Source organism: Desmodus rotundus, chromosome 6, assembly GCF_022682495.2.
Source record: "Desmodus rotundus isolate HL8 chromosome 6, HLdesRot8A.1, whole genome shotgun sequence".
Lineage (NCBI taxonomy): Eukaryota > Metazoa > Chordata > Mammalia > Chiroptera > Phyllostomidae > Desmodus > Desmodus rotundus.
In genome coordinates, this window is record NC_071392.1 from 96339164 (window position 1) to 96365489 (window position 26326).

A 26326-nucleotide genomic window follows, 5' to 3' on the forward strand; every position below is an offset into this window, starting at 1 on the left:
TGGAAAGAGGGGCGGAAGGCACCAGCAGGCTGTTGATGCCACTGTCCCCAAAAAGCCTTCTGTGACATTGTCTGGGGTTGTTCTTTGACATCGCCAAGAATGCTGCGCATTCAGGAAAACAGCTGATTTGTTAAAGGAAAAAATCCAGCCAGCTTGTTGACTTAGTTCCCTGATGCCACACAACCTCAGCGTGCTCTCCTGACAGTTTACGTGGCAGACTGTCCTGGGAGCTGGGACACTCCCCTCCCACCCCTGCTGGCTCTGGTCCCGGCAGCCTTGGTTTTACTCTCACACCAGGCGGGGAGCCAGCTCACATCAGTTGGACCCTCCAATTCAGAATTCTGTGACAATCCTGCAAGAGGCAGGGCTGATGGCTGCCACTGCACTTTCGATGAAAGCACAGTTTGCAAGACCAAAGCAACAGAGGTTCCTGGAGTCTGTGTTGCGTATTTGGGGAGCCAACCGCTTACAAGTGACTGGGACCGTGCACTTGTTTTATCCGGCTGTGGCTGGGACAGAAATAAGAAATGACAGGCACTTAGCACCTGCCATATTCTGAGTGCTTCATACATGCTATTTTCTTTCATCTTACCAAATTATAGTCTTTCTCAAATGCAGGGTGGGGCAAAAGGAGGTTTCTGGTTGTAAGTACACAAAATACATAGTTTATTCTTGTATTATTATTTATTAATTATTGTATTATTTTTCCATATGAACCGTAAACCTCCTTTTGCCCCGCCCTGCATTAAGTTCCAAATGTAGAAAGACTTCTCTTGGGCAGTGGTGAAACTGAAATTCCTCCTGGGCACTTGGTTTGGCTTTTGTTCATTCACACACCATTACTGACCATTTAGTGAAGACCTATGTGCTAGGCACTAAGCCCAGCACTGAAGAGACACAGAGAAATAACTGGTGTCTCTCCCCTCGAGGGACTCAGCCTAGAGCAGGGTCAGCCAGCCTGGCCCTGGGTCCAGCCCAACCCACCTGTTTTCATAGATGAAGCCACCCAGCTAAGTGCTGCCTGTGGGTGCTTTTGTGCTGCAAGGGTAGAGGTGAGCAATGCAACAGAGACCACACAGCCCGCAAAGTCTAGAATATTTACTTGGTGGTCCTTTACAGAGACAGACTGCTGACCCGGCCCTGGAGGGGAGATGGAAATATCGACAGATGGTGGGGCTATGGGGAGCACTATGTTATGAAGGGTGGCCATTGAGGAAACTTTGGGAGCAGAGCGGCAGGGAAAGTCAGTGTGGGGACAGAGGGGCCTTGCTCTAAGGGCCCAGTATTGCTGGGAAATAGCACTCTTTACCAAAAGAGCAACCACTTCCTAGTTTGCTCTGCATTTTGCTGACTTCCTCTTCCAGGCAGTGGTCTTCATGTTGTTTCGGACAAGAAACTAAACCCCATGGAATCGGGGGGCAGCCAGTTAAAGCCGTTCTCTCCCTCCAGAGAAGGAAACGGGTGATTGGGACTCGGCAGTTGGCAAGCTGACCGCTGGCTTTCTGAAGCTTCTAGAAATAGTTAATGGAACTCAAGTGTGTCTGTGGCGCGTCCTGGAAATACACATCGTTACGCACGTATCTCCCGTGGTCATCTGGTTCCCGCTGCAGGAGGTCAGTAGCCTTTCAGGGGGACCATGTTTTGGAGTGTTCAAGTCAGATTTTGAGACATTTTTCTCTTTCTCCTGCACAGAGCTGACCTCTGAACAAAGGTCCAGTGGATGTATTTTTAAGTCCCATTTCCGCCTAATCTGCAACACCCTGATCACAGGCAGGGAATAAAAGCAAGCGAAGGCCCCCAAAGATTTCAGCACTTTCCTTCTACGTTTCTTTGATGAACGCCCTGTTGTACACCCTGCGGATGCTGTCCCTGCCCTGTTCCAAAGGATGCCTGCCTGCACCCGGCGTCTCCACTGTTCTGGCCTGTGCAATGCTGGTCTACAAGACGACGTACCAACTCCAGTGGGTCATGCCCTCTGCTCTGTGGTGCCTGCCACTCTGTACAGCCCTGGCCTGCCCAGGCTGGCCTGAGGCTTGCTGAGTCCCAGGGGCATGATGGAACTGGAAGGGAGTTTGAAGAGGGGACCCTGCTCTTAATGGGGAACTCCTCTTACTCCCGAGCCCTCTGGTTTTAGCTGGGGAGGAAGAGAGGTGGTGCGCCATGGGGACTTACAAAGAAGAATCAAGGCCTCCGGTCCCTCCTGGGCTTTTATAGATGGAGACCTGAGGGGCAAGGCTCTGCCTGAAGCCTTTCGGCCAGAGATCCTTCTAGGTGACTCTACATCTTGAGTCACTACTGAGGTCCACAGGTGGGACAGACACACCACCTAGTACCCTGGTATCATTTCTATCTTCTCCCAGGTGTGACAAAGAAACAGAACATGCCCAGCAGCCAAGCTCCCCGAAAACTTGGTCCTCTCCCTGAGTCTGTGGGCCCAGTGGAGTGGCTTGGAGCATTGAGTAAAAGTGCTGGCAGGGTGTGGCCTTGTCTGAAGGTAAAGGGATTTAGGGGTAAGACATGGCCACGGTGGGTGCAGAGCAATGGGGATGTTAAGAAAGTGCAAACCTGCAGGACCCATGCACCAGGGAGGCCCGGGTGAGGTGAGGTGCCCAGCCTGGGCCTGGCGCGCCATGGACACCCACTCAATGAGCCGAGCATCCCCTTCCTGTCCCGAGGACCATTCCATTAAGTAATTGCTTTAGTGGCCAAGTTATGTATGGCTGAGAATGAACCTGGCTGCGACTTATCCTTCATTTTTACTGTTCTCCTAGAGAGGTTTCCGTGGCACCGCAGAAAGCCAGGACAGAGGTGACATTAGAGGCGGGCTGCTAGCAGAAGTGAAAATTAAACAACACAGCCAAAATCGAAGGCTGGCGGCACCTCGCCTGTATGGACGGGGAGATTAATCACTGCCCTCCTGCAGTCTCAACCATGTAGCTTAAGGGCTGTAGCCCCACTTCCCAGAGGAGGGTACCAAGGCGCAGGGCGGTGTACCCAACTTGCCGAAGGCCACTCAGAGGTGGAATGAGCTCATCTCTCAGAGGATGGGATGAACTCTCACCTTGCCAGGTCACACCTGAGGAGCCCAAAGCGAGCAGAGAAGGTCCCTCCCACCCACAGCTGACCCCACTCTACCTGCCAGAGCGTTCTGGGCCTTGGCCTAGAACAAAGAGGAATCACATAGCAAAGCAAACAGCCACCACTGTCTAAACAAACCTGCAGCGACAGTGGCTGGCTGAAACCCTCCGGTAGGTAGCCGGGGATGGTAAAGACAAGGAGTGGCTAGCACCTGTGTGCCCCAATGCCTGCTCCCTGGTGTCCCCCGAAGGAGGCTGTGCACTTGCTCCCCAGCTCCGACACTGGCATACAAGGACGGTGCTTCTCCCAGGAGGCCCCAGGCTCACCACAGCCTCACAGAAAGAGGCAGACCACGCGGCCCAGCTCTAGAGCTGTTCTCATAGTGACATGCAAGCAGATGAGCGCCGAGGCCAACTAGGCCACACCCCGGAAGGCGACGGAAGGTGATCTCACATGTCACTGGAGAACTAATTGTGTTCCATACACACCACTAGGGAGGCAGGGAGGGCAGAGTCCTTTCTCCTTCTTCTTCTAACACGAGGTATCAAGAATATGAACGACAAGGCTGCTCAGTGCTCTGGGGGCAATGCTCTGCATTCTTCTGAGTTGCCGTGTGCGAGCCCCCATGATTCATTTCCTGGGAGCTCTGGAGAGCTGGGGTTTCATTGTAAGGCACTTTATTTTATTTCAGGAAGTGCCAGCTTTAGTTAGTTACCACTGAACTCCAGACCTTGCCCCCAGAAGCTTATGGAAAAGGACAGGCTGGCCACCCAACCCCTCGAACAGAAGTCCTATTTAGTCTGCATCTCCCAGCGCGCCAAGGGCACACGGAGGCCTCAGCACAGCCACGGGGGGCTGGCAGAACAGAGCACCTCTATGAAGCCCCTGAAAGGCGGGGACCAGTCCAATGGCATCTGCATGGGAAGAGGGACGGTGCTCAAACTGTCTGGAGCACCAAACAGGCCTCACTCTTCGTCTCAAAGATTAGTCTCTTGCAAGCATGCCTGGTTGAAGCACACAGGGCATACTTATGGCTAAATATGAGCTAATAAGGTAATCCTTTTCATTTTGGTGTCAGATAATCAATAGGGGAAACAGCATATTTACGAAAAACAATTAGGCTTTCACTGCATTCCCCCCACTGGTCATCAATGAGCACCCTCTATAAACCCCAGCCCTGAATCTGGGCGGTTCTGACCACATCAATCAAGTCTTCCTGGTTGCAGGGAAGGTTCCCTAGCATGGCGTTAAAAAGCAGCAGCAGCAGCAGCAGCAGCTGCCGCCGCCCACTAAGGAAGATTTTTACATTCACACATCACGCGGCAAGATGGATTTTCACATTAACCGGCAGCCTTGTTAAGAGCTGGCAGCGTACAGAGGGAGATGTCCTTGAAAGGCGGTGTTGGTATACATATTGCATTATAAAGTAATATAATCAAGCAAAGTAAATGAACTCATTATGATTGGCTTTTTATTCCCTGCTTGTCAAGAGTCATCACTGTAGGAAGCATTCTCCACCTCGATCAATTTGAAAATCAATGCCTTGGTGTTTGTGGAGAGCACCTCTGATAGGAAGAAATGGGAGGAAAGGTTTGGGGGATGTGGGGATAGGACCTCGTACTGACAGCCCTGGGCTTCTTCGTGAGAGAGGAGGCTGAAATGCACACCTTCCCTTGGGAGTGGGTGGGTGGCTGGGGTGGCAAATGGTTTTGAGCATCCAAACCACTTTTTATTGGGGAACTGAGGATGGGCAGTAGGGGGAAAATTTGTTGTCTGCCTAACGAGCAGCCCTGAGAAATGAGGCTTTGCCCTGGGAAGCTCCGATTCAAGGTGTGCTTTGCTTGGCAGAGCTACTTCGCCATCCTGGCCCTCCGGACTTTGGAAGTGACAGTAAGCTGGCATCAGAGATTCCCTCTCGATTCAACGCCGGCGGCCAGAGCCCCTGTCCAGGACTCTCCCCCACACCCATCACTTGAGCCTCTCTCAACAGTGAGTGGCAGGGCACTCTGCAGTGTTTTGTCAACAATGGGTTTTATGAGTTTGGGCTTGAGGTGGCGTCGCTACACACACTCCCATTTCCTAGATTGTTACTCTTTATTTTTTTAACAAGAAAAACGCCAAGCATATACAAAAGTAGGGAGAACGGTAACATAAACCCCCATGCAGCCCTCACCATTTCCAGCAATTCTCAATGTGTAGCCACTCTTTGTTTCATCCATCCCCTGCCCCCTCGCTGCTGCCCGCGGGGTATTTTGAAGGAATACCACGATGCCAAACATCATGAATATTTCTGTGCGTATCTCTAAGATACACACTCTTCAAAATGAAAACATTAAGGCAATACCACTTTCTCACCCATAAAAGGGAACAGTTGCTCAAAATCAAATATACAAGGTGTTCAGATTTTCGATTAGCTCATAAAATTAAAATTTGTTTAATTTGGGATCCAAATAAATCCACAGAGTATAATTGGTTATTTGGTTGAGGGACCTTCTAAACTCTTAATCTATAGGTTCTTTTTTTGTCCCTGCAATCTACTGAAGGAACCTGATCAAATGCTGTAGAATTTTTCAGTCTCGATTCTGCTGATTGCATCCCCACAGTTTTATTTCAAATGGTGGTATTCTACTTCTATTGTCTTCTCTATTAACTGAAAGATTTCTACGAAGAGAAGTATTCTCATCAACTTTTCAATTTCCCTGAGATGGAGCCCTTATTTAAAAAAAAAAAAAAGGCAAGAAAAATGCTTGATTTTTCAAAATAGAGAGCTGGTTTTGTAGGACCCTCCCAAGCTGCCCAGTGAGTTTTCAATGTTCCCATCCATTGCCTCTACCGCCCACCGCCCTATCAGTGGTCCGGCTGCTCCACCTTTGGCCAGTGGGAACCCCTCACTTTCCCTGCCAGAATCTGCTCATGGGCTCTGCCCTTTTCCTTCCCTTCCTTTTAAATCTCCCACCCACTGAGAGGCCTAGGAGCCGCGATGCTCCTCACCCTGTGCTCGACGGATTCCGCTCCATTTTCTCTCTGGACTGTCTTTAACAAACTGGGTCTTGTATTTATCCAATTTGCTAACAGATCAAATGGTTGTAATGAATTCTGGGGCTGTAGGGGTGCTATGTAGAAGCACCAAAGCAAAAACCAATGAACAAACCCAACTCCCCAGCCTCCCAGAACACCGGCAGCCTTCTGGTCCTAGGGCTTGAGATGCCAGTCCCACCTGGCACTCATGGATATCTGTCCCCACCTTTGACTCTGGTGGCCATCCTCAATGTCATAGGGCAGCACATGAATTTCTACTCCCTCTCCCATGACACCTGGCTGATTTATTTGCTGCATCTTCAGTGGAGAAAAGCAAATGCCGAGGTCTGGCCCAAATACTGTGGTTTTCTCGTCAGTCTTATGATCTTTCAATATTTTCTGTGTCTCAGTCTGCCTCCTGCTTTCCGCAAGGGTAAGCCAAGCCACCCGCACACCCCTGGATGCTGAGAGGGAAATGCGCCGTTTTGGCGAATGACGACCTTGGCCTACACGTGCTGGTGTCCTCAGGCCTCTGTCCCTTCAGTGGGGCAGTGCTGCACCGAGGACTCAGGGCCTTGGCCACCATCTGCCCCACCTCCAGGCACCTTGTGCTAGGGGCTCATCCAGCAGCATTGTCGCGTCTGAGGGGAGCTGGGCCCCCAGCTCACCCAGGCTTGCCTTGAGGGGAAGAGTTGGTGCAAAGCACTCTGAAAGGCCAATGAAAATGAAGAGCAGGAGACAGGAAGCCCAGCGCCCGTCCACCACAGACTCTTAGCACCCCCCACAAGCCCCGCCTCTCCGGCTCAGAGCAAGCCATCAGGGTTATCGGCCCCACTGCATGGACGAGGAAGCTGAGGCTGGAAAGGAAAGAGTACAGGCTGCTGCGCTGGTCCAGGCAAACAGCTCCTGGAGGCACAGGCCAAAGCGGACTGGGTCTGCAGACTGGGACCTGGGCAGTCTCCTCCTTGGGGCGTCTTGTCCCGACACAGTAAAGATCCAGAACTCTTGTCCTGAGTGCAACTGAAAACCTCCGTTCTTTTTGTAGGTACTATCCCCCTAGCACACACACATTTTTGTCCACCGACAAGTTTCCCTAAGAACACTTCTACCGTCTTCATCACATGTCTCCAATGGGTCCCTCTGGCTTTCCAGTTCTCTCTTCTCCTCCCCTCCACGCCTCTTCCTCTATTCATCTTTTCTCTTCTTTCCTTTCTCTCTTCTTTGTGTTTCTTCTCTCCTGTCTCTTCCTGTCACTGTAATTCTCTAGCCTCCCCTTTATTCTCTCTCTCATTCCCCCACCCCCCTCCTTCTTTGGAAAGTGCCTTGTAGTTGGCTAGAGGCATTTCACAATGACTCTCTGGCCCCTGCACGGAGCACAGGCCAGGCACCCAGCTCTGCGCGTGTGCCCAACACCATGACCAGACCTGACTGGCAAGTCAGTGGTCAGGGTTTAGAAGCGGTTCCCAGCAGCCCCTCAACTTTTTTTTTTAAAAGTCCTTCTCTTGACCCTGAAATCATATCCAACATCTTAGTCATTCCATATAACGTGAAAGCAGCATTAATAGAACATAGACTCAATGGTCTTTAGAAAAATAATGAAGACAAAAAGAATATTGCTCCTTCCTTTACAGATTATCCATGGAGAACTACAAGTACAGAAATACATTCAAATCTCATTAAGTGGCTGTATCCCCCAGACTTTGCCAAGGAGCCAGATGCCCATTGGTTCTTCTGTGAGCCCTACTGGTGTCTGAGGGCCTCTTTATGCCAGGAGCTTCAGGCAACTGAGAACCTGGGACATGCCAAGTACCATTTCGGTCTCCCTTCTTTGCCAATCTTCTCTCCGATATTTCCCAATTTCATCTTCTTGTGGTCACCCAGACAGTACTCAGTGAAGAAATACAGTTACCAGGTTCCAAGGTCTCAATCTAATTAAAACACTTGCCTCAGAGAGAATTTTAGCCCCTAAGCATCACTCTGAAGGGGTGAGGGCGGAGCAGGACTCTCAATAAATGACTGAAAACCCAGAGGTTCAGTTAGGGACCAAATAATGGGCAGACAGCTGATTGCAAATGAGATTTCCAAATGCTGTTTCAAGTAAAGGCTTTCTGAAATCTGGATTTTGTAAGTTAGCACTTGCCCATCTGCCCTTTGGCGAGGAGTAGGCATGTCCTTCTCAGTCTAGAAAACACCCACCTTCTTGAGTACAGGCTGCGCTGTACATATGAGCTGTGGGAGCAGCCAGAGTTTTCATCTCCTTTGCCTGCTTTTTACCTTTTCCCTGAGTTCTGTCCTGTGAAAAACCCATTCTGTTCATTTACTCATCCATCCATCAGCTGTGTGCCCTCCACCCCCTTAGAACCCACAGCTTCCCCCGGATTCCACGTGGAAAAACAGGCATGGTCCCTCTCGCTCTGAGGTCACACTCTGAGCAGAGTGAGGGACTCGAGGCGTGGCATGCTTTGTGACTTTTCGAAGTGACCCCTGGAGAAGCTCCCACGAGCTGAGGAGGACAAAGTTAGCCCCCTAACACACTGCCAGCACGGTGGCTCCTGACGGTGTGGGTGCTCAGGAGACTAACCTGTGGGCCCCACAACCACGGGGCAGGGGCATCACCACCGAGAACCATGACCCCTCCCTTGTGTCTTCACAGTCGACTTCCCCCTTCTCCTGTGACCTCCCTGCAATGGCAAGTATTTGTTGACGAGAACTGAGCATCATCGAGAATGCAGCCAGGGGACAACGTGGGGATCATCTGAGTGCTAAGGCTGGAAGACTCTGCCCAGCTCCACCATGTCCCCAACTTTATTTCCTGCCGGTACAACTGAGATCCTGGTCCCTGGTACTCCCCGGGTGGGAAGTCTTCGCTCCCTCCCAGCATCAGGAATTACTTTTCTTGGAGAAGAAATTACTATGATTTTCTTTTTTTAATTAAAAAATGGAATTGACATATAATTTCCATACAGGGAAATGCTGCGATCTTAATTACAACACTCCATCAGTTTGGGTAGGGCACCACCATCACCTCAAACACTCCTCAGTCATCTCCCTCCCCGCCCCCTCGAGCCTTCCCCCAGCCCCCCACTGGCCTGATCGCTGCCTTGGAGCTTCACTTTGCCAGCGCTGGAACATCCTCTAAATGGAACCATGAGGTGCGTACTTTCCATTTCTGGTGTCCTTCACTCACCATGGTATTTTGAGGCCTGTCCAGTGGACAGCAGGTTTCAGCAGACCATTCCTTTTCATGGCCGAGTAGTGCTCCCCTGCGGGCACGCTGCGCATCTGATGACCTGGGGAGCTGATGGATGTCTGGGCTGTTTCCCGCTGGGAGCACGAATAAAGCTTCATGAACGTTTTCTGTGGACACGTTTTCATTTCTACATATAAATACTGAGGAGTGGAATTGCTGGGTCTCCGGGTACGTGAACACCTAGGGTTTTAAGAAACTACCAAACGGCTTTCAAGCAGTCATACTATCTTCTGTGACTTCCTCAAAGCCTCCCCAAAGTCGTGCACCATGTGCTGGCTGGGTCCCTCTGTGTGCATGCTCTCCTTGCATTCAAAAACATTATGGCGCACCTGCTACGTGCCAGGCATGGCGCGAGGCACTAGGAACTCAACAGGAAGAAGCGATCCTGATCTCTGAACTCATCCCAGCGGGCTCTTTTTTAAAAAGAAACATACATTGGTACAGACAAGCAAAGAATATTCAAAACAAATTTGAGGAAATGAGAGCAGTACTGAAGGGCTAACACTAGCTGAGTTCAAGACTTGCTGTGAAGTATAGTCATCAAGCCCATGTGCACTGTTGGTGGAAGGATGGAGCCCAGATCAAGGCAACAGACAGTTCAGAAAGAACAGTCTTTTGTTGATGAGTTTTTGTTTGTTTGTTTATGAGTTTGTTAGTTTTTTGTTTAATCCCTTCACCTTTCTTCCCAGCCCCCACCCCCTGCCCCGACAGCTGTCAGTCTGTTTTCTGTATCTGTGAGTCCTACTTGGTTTGCTAATTTTGTTCATTAGATGCACATGAGTGAAGTCACACACTCTTCGTCTTTCTCTGACTGGCATAAGGTCACTAAGCAGGGAGAACAGTCATGCTAACAAATGGTGCTGGGACATTTTGGGATATAAAATATATAAAAAATAAAAAATACCATATAAAAAATACCTCAAACCCTAAGCACAAAACACCTTTTATCCATTCTTCGTATCATACAGAAATGGACTTGATGTGGATTATGGACCTAAATGTAAAACCCCAAACTATTAAACTTCTTTGTGACCTTGAGTTGGAGGCAGATTTCTTAAATAGGACACAAACAGCATAAGCCGTAACAGAAAAAAGTTGATAAATTGAGCTTCATCAAAATACAAAAACTTCTGCTCCTCAAAGACACTGTTAAGATCCAGACGAGATAAGCCACAGACTGGAAGAAAAGACTCGCGAACGCATCACTGATAAAGGACTTGTATCCAGAATACAGAAAACACTGTTACCACTCACAAAGCAGAAAACAGCGCCAATTTTTAAACGGGCAAAAGATATGAACAGACACTTAATCAAAAAAGATAATAAGCATATTTTGAAAAGATGCACAACATCATCAGTCATTAGGGAAATTAAATTAAAGTGCGATGTCTTTACACGCAGTAGAACGGCTGAGAGCAAAAAGCCCACAAGCCTGAGGACAGCGAGCTCTGGAGAGCAGGAAACGCTGCAGGGGCTCCCGCTCTCTCATTGCCTGGGGGGGGGGGGGGGGGGAGTGCGAAACCGTAGGGCCACTTCGGAAGACAGTTTCTTACACTGTCAATGGCACACTTACTGCACAGCCCAGCCATGCCATCCAAGGTATTTACACAAGTAAAATGGAGACCTAGCCCCACAAAAACTCTGTACATGAATGGTTATGGCAGTTTCACTCACGGCCCTGAGCTGGAAACACCCACATCCGTGACCTGGCGAGTGAGTAAGTCGTGGCCCATCCACACAAAGGAGAATCACTCACCAGTGAACTACTGATGCGTGCAATAACATGGATGACTCTCAAAAGCATTATGCTAGACACAAAGGGGACATGTTGTCTGGTGCCATTTACATATTTTGGAAAAGGAACGTCTCTAAGGACCAAAAACAGAGAGACGGTTCCCTGGAGGTGGGGGAGGGCAATGGCTGCAAATGACACAGGAAATGCTGAGAATGATGGAAATATCCTGTTTCTGGCCTGCGGTGGTGGTGACAGGACTACACGCATTTGTCCAAACTGAAAGAGCTATGTGCACGAAAAGGGAGAGTCTCGCTCACGGCAAGCCTGACCTCCATAAGCCCGACCTCACAAGACGTGGCGCTGACGAGTCTCCGCCGGTCACCCGCCTACTGGGGTGCTCTCCCCTCCTGTTTTGTGTCCTTCTGGGTGGTGGTGGTTTTTGTGGAAATGTCATCAAGGATTTTTTTTTAAGATTTTTTAAAAAGGATTTTATTTATTTATCTTTAGAGAGAGGGGAATGGAGGGAGAAAGAGGGGGAGAGAAACATCAATGTGTGGTTTGTGTGCCCCGTACTGGGAACCTGGCCTGCAACCCAGGCCTGGGCCCTGACTGGGAATTGAACCAGCAATCCATTGGTTCACAGGCTGGCACTCAATCTACTGAGCCACACCAGCCAGGGCTCATCAAGGATTTTAATTTAACTCATCAATTAATGAGGGAGCCAGTGAGATGTCTCAACTGGTCAAAGTGGATTTAAGAGAAACACATGTTCATATGAGGTAAAGGAAGGCTTAAGTAACTTTACTTACAAACAGATGCAAAAATTTGTCTATCCACAGGCAGCAATCAATTGTACTCTGACAGACACAACAAATTTGTAATATGGAAAGAACCACTTGCATTAATAGCAGTTTTATACAACTTAAAGGGCTGTTAAATAGCTCAAAGAGAACGACAGGGAAAGACGATCTTGATGGGTGAGACAGTCCACTCACAATGTGTCCTATTTTAAGATGACCTGGGGGAGGCGTGTTTGTGCCTGTCAAGTGACACCCCCATTTGCTTTATACTTCTTCACTCTTCCAGGTCCTATGTGGACATGTTAAAAATTGCTGCTATTCAGTGTTATTTCTAGTTTGTGCTTTGCCTGGTGTTTCTTGAAGGAACAACAAGGATCAATGTCTTAGGTGCTGGGTATCTGGTGGCCTTTAGACACTTCACACTGCACAGAAGCCACCTCTTCCTGAAGTTCACCCTCTGGCCACTGGGTTGCCTGGTCGCCTGCGTGGTGTTGGTGGTTGCTGTGAAGACTTTCCTGTTGGTCTGGGATAGTCCTTCTTCCCAGGCTGCCCTTTGTTTTCCTAGCCTGACTGTCTTAACACCCTAAAAAAGGTACTGCCAAAACCAACAGTCATCTGAAAAGGACTTTTTCAAGGATGTGTTTACCAAAGGTGGAAAATGTAAAACGACCCTCCACACATCATGTGCGACACAGCCTGCGTTTTCTGGAGTAGCTTTTGATGTTAAAGAGCTCTGGACTTATAGGAAATTCCAAGGCAAAAGGGAGAAAGTGCAATGGAAAGCATGCTTTATGATGTAGCTAACAACCCGGAATCCGTTCACTGTAGAACGTGCCCCACTGACCCGGTACCTTTCAGAGCGTAGTTGCGTTTGATTAAATATGGAACAAAGTGGATTAATCTAGTAGCCTGAGGCTAGAAAGTCATGGGTCTGAAGACTGGAAGGAGCCTCAAGAGGTTATGTGGTGCATTCCTCCCTGCCCCCATCTCGGGTTGGTAAGATTTCCTTCCACTTGAGAGATGAGGGCAGAAAAGTTAAGAGACCAGCTCAGGACCAGCAAGTCTAGCAAACACTGGGCCCCCCACCTCCAGATCCTGGTCTGATCTGCCATGCCCATGCACCACTTCCAACTCAGCTGCACAGCAGAACTCCACTCAGCATAATGGAGCCGTTCTTTGGAGGCCTCAAAGCCTCAGGTCACCATTCAGAATATTGGTCCTCTTTGCCTGAAACTTCTGAGTGATTGCCTGTCAGATAAATGAGCTTTTACTGTGATGGTGACGTTCGTATCACCAATTTATCTTACTGCATCTCTGTGGGCAGAGATAGCACAGAGTCCTTTAGTGTAATACATCTTAGGGCTCCATCGTCCTAATGGCCAATAGGTCTTCTTTTATAAAAATCACAGATGGTGAATTGGGAAGGAGGCTTCAGAGGTGGCGTGATGACTTTGCAGACAGAAGCACTGGGAATGAGAGAAGAGAAAGGCAATGCCCCACTCTTGGCCACACGATGGCTTGTAGCCGCCCAATCTTTTACATATATTCCTTATCAACACACAAGATTCTCCCACAGCCTCTGCGTTAACCCTGCGCTGGGTTCTTGGGGAAGAGCCTGACTAGACCTGTTTGGTTGAACAGCCAAATGCTACTTTTCTGGGTGACTGCCACACTCACGGACACCACTATGGAGACAGATGGAAGGCGACACTGGGGAGGCCCAGATGGGGGACAGTGCAGACAAAGGGCAAGACAAGGCTTCTCTACTGCAGGTTGGCACGTGTGTGTACATAGAGGCGTTCATTACTCGCCTCCCACTGCTGGCGGTCCACAGTTTTGGTAGGTGCTGCGCAGCAGAAGGGCACCAACCAGCTGAGTCCCCAGGATGGTCACTAGGTCTGCACAGGCACGGAGCCCACTTGTGATTAGGAAGAAAGGTCAAGTGCGCAGCAAAACAGAAAGAATAGTACATTGATCACCCATCCCCATCCCGAGATTTACAGCTATTTTTGCACCATCTTCACTGTATCCCTTTTTGTGGGTATCAGCACATTTTTGCAAAATCACTGGAAGAAAGACGCAGACACCAGGAAGTTGCTACATAACCATGTTATTCTCAGCTCATCCTAAGAAAATTAACTCTAATTCCCCAGTACCCTCCTCCAATACCCAATCTACAGTCCAGCACCCCCAGGTGCTCCTAAATAGGAGACAACAGACATTACTACTACTACTACTACTACTACTACTACTACTACTACTACTAGGACTCAGGATTCAGTCAACACCCATGTGCTACAGCTGGCTGCTTTGCCGGACTTCTCTTCAAGGGGACACTGAGGAAAGCCCCAGGAGACACGGGGAGATGTCCATGCTCTGTGAGGAAAATCCAGAACCGAACAAACAGGAGAGGCTGTGAGGCATCAGAGGCTCTGCCTGGAGACCCAACCTCAAGTCAAGTCAGGTCAAGAGCAGCAGGGCCCTCCCGGCAATGGCCTCCGGCTTGGGGATGCTCCCTCTCCAGGCCAGCAGTGCATTCTTCCATGGGGTTTGTGGAACTCAGGCCATGCCCCAGGACCAGGCTTCTGGCCTGTAGGAGAGGGAGGAGCCCTGGGTTCTGCCTGGCTGCAGCTGTACTGGGCTGCCTTTTCCAAACAAAGGGAAGCAGCAGCGGGTTTACTTGACCTCTTGCCTCTGACTGGCATCCTGGGCTAGGCTCTCACTCTCCCAGTTCGTCAGGAAAGCATGTGAGGATACACCTCTTGGCTTTTGCAGGCAAGCCTGGAGCACGGGGCTCAGTGCTGCAGCCACAAGGAGCAGTTCTTAATACCCCGGTGCGGCATGGGGTAGGACACCCAATTTCCAGAGCTCAGTTGGACACGAAGGAACCTGTAGTCAAAGGGTCACGACACTTGAGAACTCGGAGAAACCTCAGACCACCTGATCTTACCCTTCCCCTGGACAGAAAAGGAGCTGAGGCTCAGAGTGGTACCTGTGTAGGGTGACTCCGCCAGCTAGGCACAGAGCCGGACTGACTCTGCCCCTCCTCCTAGTGCCCTTCCACCATATGTTGTTTTCTCCCAAGTCTGGGATTCACTTCTGGGAGTCTCCTTAGGACTTCTGTGTATTCAGGGCAGTAAGATCTTGGTAGATACTGACTTGTAAACATGGAGGAAGGGCAGGTGCGCAGGACCAGCTTCTCTCTTTGCCAACTTCTGGGTGGGTACCAGTAACCAACTCGTGGCTGTGAGGGACCAAGTTCAGCTCTGAGTTGAAGAAGAGGCTGGCTGACTTCTGCATAGAATCAGACCAGCCCTGTAGAGGTCCCAAAGTTCAGGAACCTCTCTGGGGAGCCCCCAACCCATCCTGGCCTCAGACTTATGTCCTTGTTGAAATGTCTGCTTGCCCAACTGACTTAACAGCCCCTCCAAGTGACAGAGTCCTCATCTGGTGCCAAAGCAATCGTCCCACAGCCCTGTTCTGCTCCTTTATGGATGGGAGCAATGACTGGAGCCAAAGGGCAGGGACAGGTTTCATTTTCAAGGGGGTCACATCCCTACCTTGGGATATTCCAGAACTAGCTATGCCACCAAGGAGACTGTTCCCTCAAACTCAACAGCTGTGCGCCCCTGCACCTTCCCACCGAGCATCACCAGTGCTTGGGTGCACAGCAAGCATCTGCTCCCACTTGCAATCTCCACGGTTTGTGGGGTGACCTGTCCTCCACCCGTTGGGCTAAACTTGGTCTGTATGTTCTCGAGGTTCATGCTCTTTGGGTAAGCAAGAGAAAAGCGTTCCTTTTGAGCAGCTGGCGAGATCCATCTTGTCACAGGAATGATTGATACAATTCATCTTGACATCTGGTACAAAAACCGACAGTGACAAAGTACGAGCAGAAAGATGTGGCCTCGGCGACTCCTGAAATTCACTGTTGTGTTTTAGGGGCGCTGGGTTGCCGGGCATCTGTGAGCAAGCGGCCGCAGTGCTGCGAGGATGACGAGGCCAAGCCCCAGGGGGCCACCACCACAAAGCAGGTAAGTGGGACTTCCTTTTTCACCCTGGAAACACAGCCCTTCCAAAGGACGTGCCATCTTCTTGTTGCTTACTCTTTCCTTTGATGCAGACCTCTCCCTTTTTGTTTCTCTCTTATTTCTGAGTTTCCCTGGGAAGAAGAGCCTGAGTAGACTGGGGGCATGCCAGTGTTTGGAGCGCGGGGCACTGACAAGCTATAAATGTGGGTCAATCAGTGGACGGAGGCGGCAGAAATTAAAGGCTGATTCTTCTAACTCAGAAGAGAAAGGCAGTGCTCTTGAGAGTGACGGGAACATGAGCTTCCCCCGGGAAGACTCATCACCTCACATGCTTCTTACATGAGAGGGTGATGCTTTCAATTCGGAACAGCTCATGCTCTGCTTTGGGTAAACTCATTGTCCCCCAAAAGGCCACTTGCTTTCCTAGATCTAGACCTCATTCAAGCTGTCCCTTGCTGAGAGGGACAACCTGCTACTCTGGTTAGCCAAGGCCATGCTTCATCTCTCAAAACACGATAATACCTGCACACAGGTGGCATCCAGGGGGCTTTAGTTGGTAAACACATGAATGTATATGTATACATATATATTTGCTTAAAGGTTACATTATTCATCTTAATGCACTTTGGGAGGGGGTATATCTAAACCATTTAGTGAATGACTTCAGGATATTATTGCCTAGGATGAGGCTGAGTTTAAAAGGTGAAAATGAAACACAAGTGGAGAAATCATGATATGCACATGACTAAAATGGGTGGAACATTATTTTGTTGCCTGCTCAAGTCTGAACTGCCAAATCGTCCACACCCACTGAGACTCCCCTGCGCAAGACCCCCCTCTGCACTGCTGTCCTCTGAGGTTAGCCAGCCCCACAGGAAACGTGTGCCTTGTCTTCCAGAGCAGAGAGCAGGGCAGGTTGGCCCTCCTATCCCTCTCACCACCGACCCTGTGCAGCAGCTAGAACAAAATCCTGTCCCCATGGGTGCTCAATATGTTGGCTGACATGGCCCTCGTAACTAAGGGAAACTTGGGAGCACAAGTTTGGGCATCTCCTCCTCCACTCAGGTCTAGGGAAGAAGGAAAGCAAGGAAACCAACAAAATGGCAAAGGCGTTTTGACTGGTGGAGGAGAAAATAGCTCTCTCTGTTTGCCTTCAATTGCCAGGATGGAGAAAATCAAAGCAAAGCAAAAGAAAATTGCTGCTCCACAGTGAGCCCGCAGGAGCCCTGATGACTTGGCCATGAGCGTGAGCTGCCTGCCCGCAGAGGAAGCTGAGAGAAGGGCCCTCATCAAAGGCGAGCTGTGGTCACATGGGCATGTGGACATAACCTGCTTCCGGTGGTCTTTTTTTTAATTATGTTTTATTGTTTATGCTATTACAGTTGTCCCCATTCTCCCCCCTTGCCCTCCTCTACCCAGAACCCCCCACTCCGTCAGGCAGTCCCCACACATTGTCCACGTTCATGGGTCATGCACATATATTCTTCGGCTACTGTGTTCCCTGTGCTGGACTTTGACCCCCATGACTATTCTGTAATGACCAATTTGTACTTCTTAGTCCCTGCAACTTTTTTGCCCATTCCCCTGATCCCCTCCCATCTGGTAACCATCAAAATGTTCTCTGTAACTATGAATCTGTTTCTGTTCTGCTTGTTCATATATTTTGTTTTTTAAATTCAATTATTGATAAATATGTATTTATTCATTTTACTGTTCATATTTTTGATCTTCATTTTCTTAAAGCAGACCCTTTAACATTTCATATAATAATGGTTTTGTGATGATTAACTCATTTAGCTTTTTCTTGCCTGTGAAGCTCTTTCTCTCCCCTTTAATTCTGAATGATAGCTTTGCTTGATAGAGTAATCTTAGTTGTAGGTCTTTGCTTTTTATCACTTTGAATATTTCTTGCTGATCCCTTCTAGCCTACAAAGTTTCTTTTGAGAAATCAGCTGACAGTCTTATGGAAACTACTTGTAGGTAACTGCTTTCCTCTTGTTGCTTTTAAGATTCTGTCTTTAACCTTTGGCATTTTAATTATGATGTGTCATGGTGTAGGCCTCTTTGGGTTCATCTTGTTTGGGACACGCTGGGCTTCCAGGACTTGTATGTCTATTTCCTTCACCAAGTCAGGAAAGCTTTTCTGTCATTATTATTTCAAATAGGTTTCCAATTTCTTATTCTTTCTCTTTTATGTCTGGCACCCCCATGATGCGAATATTGGTATGCTTGAAGTTGTCCCAGAGGCTCCTTATACTGTCTTCATTTTTTTTGGATTTTTTTTCTTCTTGTTGTTCTGATTGGGTATATTTTGCTTCCTTATAGTCTAAATCACTGATCTGATTCTCGGTTCCATTCTCTCTATTGGTGACTCTCTGTAAATTGTTCTTCATATCAATTAGTGTAGCCTTCATTTCTGACTGTTTTTTTATGGTTTCCATGGCCCTTTAATGCTGTTGAAGTTCTGAGTTCACTAAGCATCCTTACAACCAATGTTTTGAACTCTATCTAGCAGGCTGCTTGTCTCCATTTTGTTTAGTTCTCCCTCTGGAGTTTTGCTCTGTTCCTTCATTTGGGCCATGCTTCTTTGACTCCTCATTTTGGCAGTTTCCCTGTGGTTGTTTCCCTGTGTATGTTTGCTTCCCTGTGTATGTATTAGGTAGAGCTGGTATCACTCCTTGGCTTGGTAGTGAGGCCTAATGTCGTAGATGTCTTGTAGGGTCCAGTGGCACAGCCTCCCCTCTCACGCTGGGCACTCAAGGTGCACCTATGTGGGCTGTGCACATCCCTCTCCTGCAGCAGAGCTTTGATTGCTGTTGGCACGTCAACGGGAGGGATTTACCCAGGCTGATCCGCTGCAAGGATGGGCAGTGACCACTGACCACCAAGCTCTCATCACTGTGGAGGGTCATTTGTGCACAGGCCTACTCCACAGGGCAGGACTTACTTCAGCAGGACTCTGGTGCCCACTGAGTCTGTCTCTTGAGTGTGTCACTTGTGGAAGTGGTTGAGTGGTAGTGCTCTGAAGTGGTCTGTAGCTGTCCATTGGGTGCGCAGGCTCTGGGGCCTCCCTAGAAGTACAGGACAAGGTCGGCCATCCCTGTGTTCTGTCTGGGGTCACCCAAATAAGCTACAAAGCAATCTGCAGCTGGCTGCTACTTGTGTTGGGCTTGGGGGTGCCCAGGCAAGTCCAAGCTGTGAACCAAGGCCAGCTGTTTTGCTGCTAGTGCTGGGCCTGGGGCCACTTAGCAATAGGCATGGGGTGCACTAAGACCGGATGCTGTTTGTTTGAGAGAATTTAAGAAAATATGAAGCATGAGCCAAGATAAGCCATTTGTACAGAAGAGCCACTGGGAATAGTCTGGGAGGGCCCAAAAGTTGGATGGAGCGGAGCCTCAGAGAATCACCAGGTTGGGGCAAACAGTGTGAGCCAGGTTGATGGAATCTCAGATATGGGGCCCCCCTGCCAGGTCTGTGGCTTTGTGACTCTGTAGGGGCAGTGCACATTAAAGAAACAATGGCTTCTGCCAGCACTTCTGTCTGAGAGAAAGCTGACCCTCAGCTCTTGCCCTGATGCCGGACAGTTCATTTCCTCCCCATATGTCTCTGATGCCTTTCAAGCTGCTGCTCCTGTGCTGGAGCTTAGAGGGAGGAAGTCCAAGTAAATCTGTTCACAGGCCTTTTGCAAGAAGCTGCCAGGGAGTCCAGCAGTTTGTCTTCTACAGCCTCTATCCCCACTGGGTTTTGCAGATAGAAGTTATGGAGACTTATCTTCCTGGCACTGGAACACTGGGGTAGGGGGCCTGGTGTGGGGCTGGGACCCCTTGCTCCTGAGATATCCCTCCCAATTTTTACTTGTCACACGTGGGTGTGGGATCAGCCTGTGCCACATCTCTGCCCCTCCTATCAGTCATGATGTAGTTCCTTCTTTAATTTCATAGTTGTAGGACTTCCATTCACCTCAATTTCTGATGGTTCAAGTGATAGTTGTTTGGTAGTTTAGTTGTAATTTTGACGTGGTTGTGCAAGGAAGCGAGCTATGTCGCCATCTCAAACGGAAGCCCTATTTGTTCCCAGTGGTTTTGAAACAGGGACACTAAGCTGATCCCTCCACCGCCAGCCTGCCAGCCCACCAGCCCTCTACCCCCAAGCCATCCCAGGAGCCCAAAAGGACATAGAGTTCTCTTTCAAAACTGTGGTAAATGGAAATGCCTTTTTGTCTGATGCACCTAAAAAGCTTAGATTTGGAATTGTGCTTTGGGGTGAAATTCTGAAGTCACAGAAAGGACCCCTCCCCACTTGTAAAATAAAACACTCCTGGTCCAGAAGCATCATTTCTGATGAGCCCTGGCCCTCTGGAAACCCATGGATTAATAGCACTTTCTGCTTTTCAGCTTTTAAGGTTTTTTTTCCAGAAAACATGACATCCTCAAAGTGCTAGATGGATAAAGAAAGACATTTCATTTTTTACTGGTCATGAAATACATAAAATATCTTCCTAGAGTTGTTACTTTTAAATTGGACTGGATTTCCTTCCTTTTGGTTGAACAAGTTGAAGAAACTAATGTCATCCCTCAGCTGCCCACCACTAAGGTGATTCTGTCTCATGTGGCCATTTATATGCAGCGTATGATGTATGGTTTAACCCTCCTAATTGGGGGACACGCTGTCTGAATTAATGACAGGACTGAATTATTGTGCTTTTAAGAAAAGATATTCCATTTTAGTATTTTCAAGTCCACGGAACCATGAGAACTGGTCTTCCAAAGTACTGCCTGTCGTGACACCCCCAGGGGCTCTTCCTGACGCAGAGAAAAAGGCAAGCTTGTCAGCGTCACGCCAGGCGGACTTGCACACACTTGAGAACAGCGCATTAGTCTAAATTGTTTATACATTTTTGTTTTAAATTTTAATTGTACTACTGAATTTGTCTAATAAATAATCTTGTAAGGTGGGTGGGGGAGTTAATACTTAATGAGTTGATTCCGATTTTTCCAGCAGATGAGTCAGTTTCAGTCTAGTCCATTTTGAATGACCACGACCTGGTCCAGGGTAGTAATGGCCATAAGATTTGGGTCTCATCTTTATTTAGATGATCTCAGAACAATGGAAAACAGAGGAGGGAGAGCACGGCAGCAACCCTGGGCGACATCTTCCTGGTGAGGCAGGAGTGTGAACAATTTCAGAGGCTGAGTATTGGGGGCTGGTTTGGCCAGGTAGCCCTAACATGGGCCCACTCTCTAGGAAATGCCCGTCACTTCACACAACAAGGACATGGCCAGGAGGCAGGCAGATGGATGGCTAATGCTTGTCACCCCATCAGGGCTATTAGAAACAAGTAGCCAAGAGCATCTTTTGGAACAGTGGAGTAGCAGGGTCTCCTCTGTCTCCCAGGGGCAGCATGCTGGTGTGCGGTGAATGACGCCTGCACAGTGACTGAGTGTCTGCAGCCGAGGAAGATGGGTTGGAATTGCATGGCTAACAAGGTGGATTGATAGTAAAGGTAAACAGGAATCCACAGGGGTCTAATGTGAAATATCAACACTAATACATAATTTAAGCCCAGTTAGGGAAAACAGTAAACCCATTTTGACAGTGTTTATTTTTGTTGTAGAATGTGCTAGAAGGGGGGAACCTCATTGCATAGAATAACATGCCCTGCGGGGCCATAGTGATATCAAACATGCCTTAGGTGGGGCTGCACTTGTCACGAGGAAGTCTGTGGGCAAAGGGGCAGTATAGCAGGCATTACCAGCTCTTTCTGTGCATGTGTTTCCAAGTGATCCAGGATGGCAGCTACTGCTGTTCTGAGATGGAGAAAGAGGAGTCCAAAGGAAGAAGGAGGCAGAAATGCCAGACCATCCATCAAAGCCCCCAAAAGCTTTCCAGATAACTTTTCCTTGAACTGAACTCAAGAGCTGATGTTGATGCAGTGGTGGGAGGGCAGTGAGGACGCCCCTTGCCTTAGAAGCGTCCATGCCAAAGGAAAGACATGCTCAGCAGACACGTGTGTGCCAAGGGCATGCTGGATCTGCACACAGTAGGTCAGAATGGAACTTTGGCCTAGTTTGTTTAGATTCCTCTGGGGATTTCTAATTACAAAAAGAACAACTGTTGCTTTGGAGGCCTGCCACCATGGGTGCTTGGTGCTTTGTGTTTGTGGTCAGGGCACATGCGACAGTGAGAATGCCTTTTCTGCTCAGGAGCCTCCCTTCCGAGTACTTGGGGAGCCAGTCAACTGGTCTCTTGGTATCAAAGCAGATCAGCACGTCTCCTTGGTATAAATTCTCCCGTTGTCACGGACACATGCACAACCAAGTGGAGAACAGATGCTAGTCTGAAGATGTCAATCAGTGTCTTTGGGGTATTTCACATAAAAGGATAAGTTATATGAAGAAATGTTTCATCCTCTTCTTTGCTGTATCTGTGTACGTGTCTGTTGCAGACTTTTTTTAAAAATATTTTATTTATTTTTTGAGAGAGGGGCAGGGAGTGAGAAAGAGGGAGAGAAGCATTGGTCAGTTGTCTCTCATAAGCACCCTGACTGGGGACCAAACCTGCAACCCAAGCATGTACCTTGACTGGGAATTGAACTGACAACCTCTCGCTTTGTGGGATAATGCCCAACCAACTGAGCCATACCAGCCAGGGATGGTAGTCTTATTATTTAGGGTTTTTCCTTAAGTGTGCAAATTAATTACCCAGAAAAATAATGAAGGAAGGAAAAAATCTCATATATTACTTACTCTTTGCTCCTATCTTAAGGGGTACATTTCTCAAAATATATATTTTTTTGGCAAAGCCAAAACTGCTTACAGCAGACCCAAGGAAGGCTGACACCCTGTCTTAACCTTTACCCGACAGCACTGACTTTTCCAGGAATAAGGAGAGAGATCACCCAGCAAGGTTCCGTTTGGGATTGGCTCTGATGTTCTGATGTCTAGATGCAACTTTAAACATGTTTGAAATTCACAAACCACTCCCAGGAGCCTTTTCTCTTCTAAAAGGAAATTACTTGGAACAAATATGACATCGATTTTCCATCTCCCTTGATTAGTCTCATTTGGTCTGATTTTTATTATTTAAGGCTTACCGACAACGAGAATATACAGTTAGCAATGGTTCCAATTAGATTTTGTGACCTTTGAGGAAGAAAAGGAGGGTCTGGGCCTGGTGATGCCTGAAACTGCCACAGGACAGAGCTGGGTTCACGACCATGCTCAGGCCGAGAGCACCGAGTACACTCTTGGGTTGGGGAGGCAGGAGCACTGGGCAGGGACGTGCGGGAGGAAGAGGGGCCTCAGTGGCGCCGCTGTGGAAGTACTGTCCACGGCAAAGCAGGGTTTGTGTGGTGACTTTGATCAACAGATGGTCAGCAAGGAAACACTGGCGTCAAACAGCTCTGGCTTGTGACTGGGTCCATTGACAGCAAGTGGATTGTGCAGGAAAGATGAGGTCATGGGCACATATAGGAAGTATAGGGAGCCTTTTATACACACTAATGAAGTGGGGGCGTTATGGACGCATGGCTTGGACAATGGGATGTTTGCTGAAGGGCCAACTTGTTAGTGTGAGATATTTGGGGGATATGCACTCCTCCAGGTCTTTTTCATAATGGCTTGAGCTTCGGAACACACTGACCCGACCCAGAAAGATAAATGTGTGGTCTGTCGCGCGTCCAATCTTTCCTAAGTGAAGCATTCACTGGAGTCAAGCCCTGGACTTCGACACGTCGTAGACAGGAGCCAATACAAATTCGAAAGGCTTTACTCTTTGGAAGGACCTGCTTTTTCTAGCGTCTGCAAAGATCAGGCGATTCGACATTAATGCCTGCAGTGTACCAGCAACCCCCCAAAGTGCCCACAATGTTATGTATGTTTAGGGTGGGCCATAATTTCCACAACCCCATCAACACGCCTGCCTTAGACACACAGACACCCCTACTGGAATGTAGTGAACATTTACAAAAATGTAAATTGAAAACAGATGAGAATTTCCAACGGCCATCTATTCTGTTTTTCTTTGGTGTGATTCAGGAGGTGAGACACTGCCAACTCATGAGGCCAAAGTTGAGGCTGGAGCAGAGAATTCAGGTGCACCTGGAATGTGTGGCCATCCTACCATGTCCAAAACCGAAAAACTACAGAAGAAAAAACATATTGCTGAGCCAGTACAGACATGGGACACGCTAGTTCAGAGACAGAGTGAAACCCAAGCCTCAGGAGGAACTGCTAAACCTTCCAAAGGTGCGCAGGTTTACCCGAGTCATGTGGGAAAGGGGGCATTTCAGGATGGGCACTTCATTTCTGGAGACAGGGAGAGTCGAGGAGCTGGAGTGGACTCTGGCACCCTCAAAGTGCTCCTCCCACTTGAAAATCCATGAGCAAGAAGACTGACTATGCCTGTATCCTCAGGTTTGGGAAAGACAGTCATGTAGTCACACCAAGGTGGCAATAAGAATCCCAACAGCTGGTGCTCATCTGGGGCTCGCTGTGAGCCTGGCACAATCCTGCAACCCTAACACCTCTGGCAGCTCAAAGACGGTGACTGAGAGGTTAAGTAGCTGGCTCAAGGCCCCTCAGTGAGAGCGCTAGGAGCCAGGCTCAGAACCGGGACTATCTCGGCCCAACGCCGGTCCCCCTAACGGACAGCTCTTCTTCCACCTCATCCCTACCCACCCGCAGAGCAGCTATCCCAGTCTCCCCAGCTGTGACCTCAGACGACTCTTCCTTTAGAGCAAGCGCAGAAGGCTCAGGATTACATCCACTCCTGCCCTCACGAGTTGCTGGGGTCTTGGGCTGATTACTTAACTTCTCTGGGCCTTGGTTTCTCCATTTTTAAAAGGCAGATAGATAATAAGAGAACCTGAGTGAGAGGCTGCTATAGGATTAAAGCAGGAGTGTCAAACCCATTTTTACCAGGGGCCACATCAGCCTCACAGTTGCCTTCAAAGGACTGAATGTAATTTCAACTCCTTAACAGTTAAGGAGTAGTTACATTTACACAGTCCTAAAATTATTTTAGCCCTTTGAAGGCAACTGTGAGGCTGATGTGGCCCCCGGTGTAAATTAGTTTGACACCCCTGGATTAAAGGGTCAGAACATAAACCCACAGTAGTGCACTGTATATAGTTAAGAGCTCAATAAATGTTAGCTACTTACAATGCAAACATTATCACGGTCAGCCTCTCCTCATGAAGAAAGAGAGTGGAGGCTAAGGGCACTCAGGGACAAAGAGGTCTCTGTCGGCCCCACGCTGGTCCCCGTCAGCCTGGCCCCTGGTCCCCACGTGGGCTGGGAGCCCTCCATGCCCAGGGAGGTTCTTCCCAGGACAGGGCCTCCCACAGAGCAGCACCTCAGGGCTCAGTGGGTGGACTGGGTGGGCTTTCACCCTGTCTCTCCGAGGCAAGGTAAGACACAGGCACGGGGATGGTCTTGGTGGGGGGAGGTGTCAGCAGTTATTTGTCACTGACCACTGGGACCGGTTCGGTCCTGTATCTGATGGTGGACAGCTCAGCCACCAAGATACCACCCGGACTGTTCGCACAGTGGAGACTGATCGCCAAGCTCAGCTCTCTTGGGTGCTGGGAGGTGCCGCTGGGTGGTACTGCTGAGGCCCTGGGCACACAGAGAGCTGGTGTCACAGCGGCCTGGCGGTGGAGCGGCGCACATGGTGGTGAGCTGTCAGTAAGGCGGACCCCGTAACGGCAGACATGGCTTTCTCTCTCAATATCAATTTCTTCTAATTATTCCATTCTGACAACTTTGAAAGCCACTCCAGAAGCTGATGGGTGATTTATGTCTTGCGTTAGCTCCCGGCGATGACTTCTGAAGGCCTCAGCTGCCACCCGCTGTCCTTGGGCATGCTCTCCCGACATGTTCCCATGGAAGCCTGTGTCCAGAGCTCTGGGGTGGCTTTGGGACAGCACTGGGAGAGTCTCTGTGTGAGCCCAGCTCTGTCCTGAGACACCAACGGCTAAGAATCCTGTCCACCAGCCCCCTGTAATGGAGAATAGACCCATAGCTCTTTCCTTGCTGCCTCTTCTTCATCCTCATCTGCTTCCCTCCTCTTCTTGGCTTAATATAATGAAAATATGACATTTCTCTGCAGGAAAAGACCACCACAGAGAACCTTCTGAGATACTGCCACTACCCACTGCAATAGACCAACAAGCAGTCCCAGGCAGGAGAGAGGAAAGGCAGAGAGGCTGCCAGGGAGCAAAGGTTACCTGTGTCTCAACAGGCACTCTAGGAAGACACTCAACTGCCTGGCAAAATGGAAAAAGAAATGGCCACAGAAGATCAGCACAGAAACATGCAGGGACAGCCCCTACCTCCAGGGAGGAACTGGAAGACCCCCCATGGGGGAAGCTGGTTGTCCTTGCCCCAAAGGAGCCTCCCTGCCCTGGGGGGGA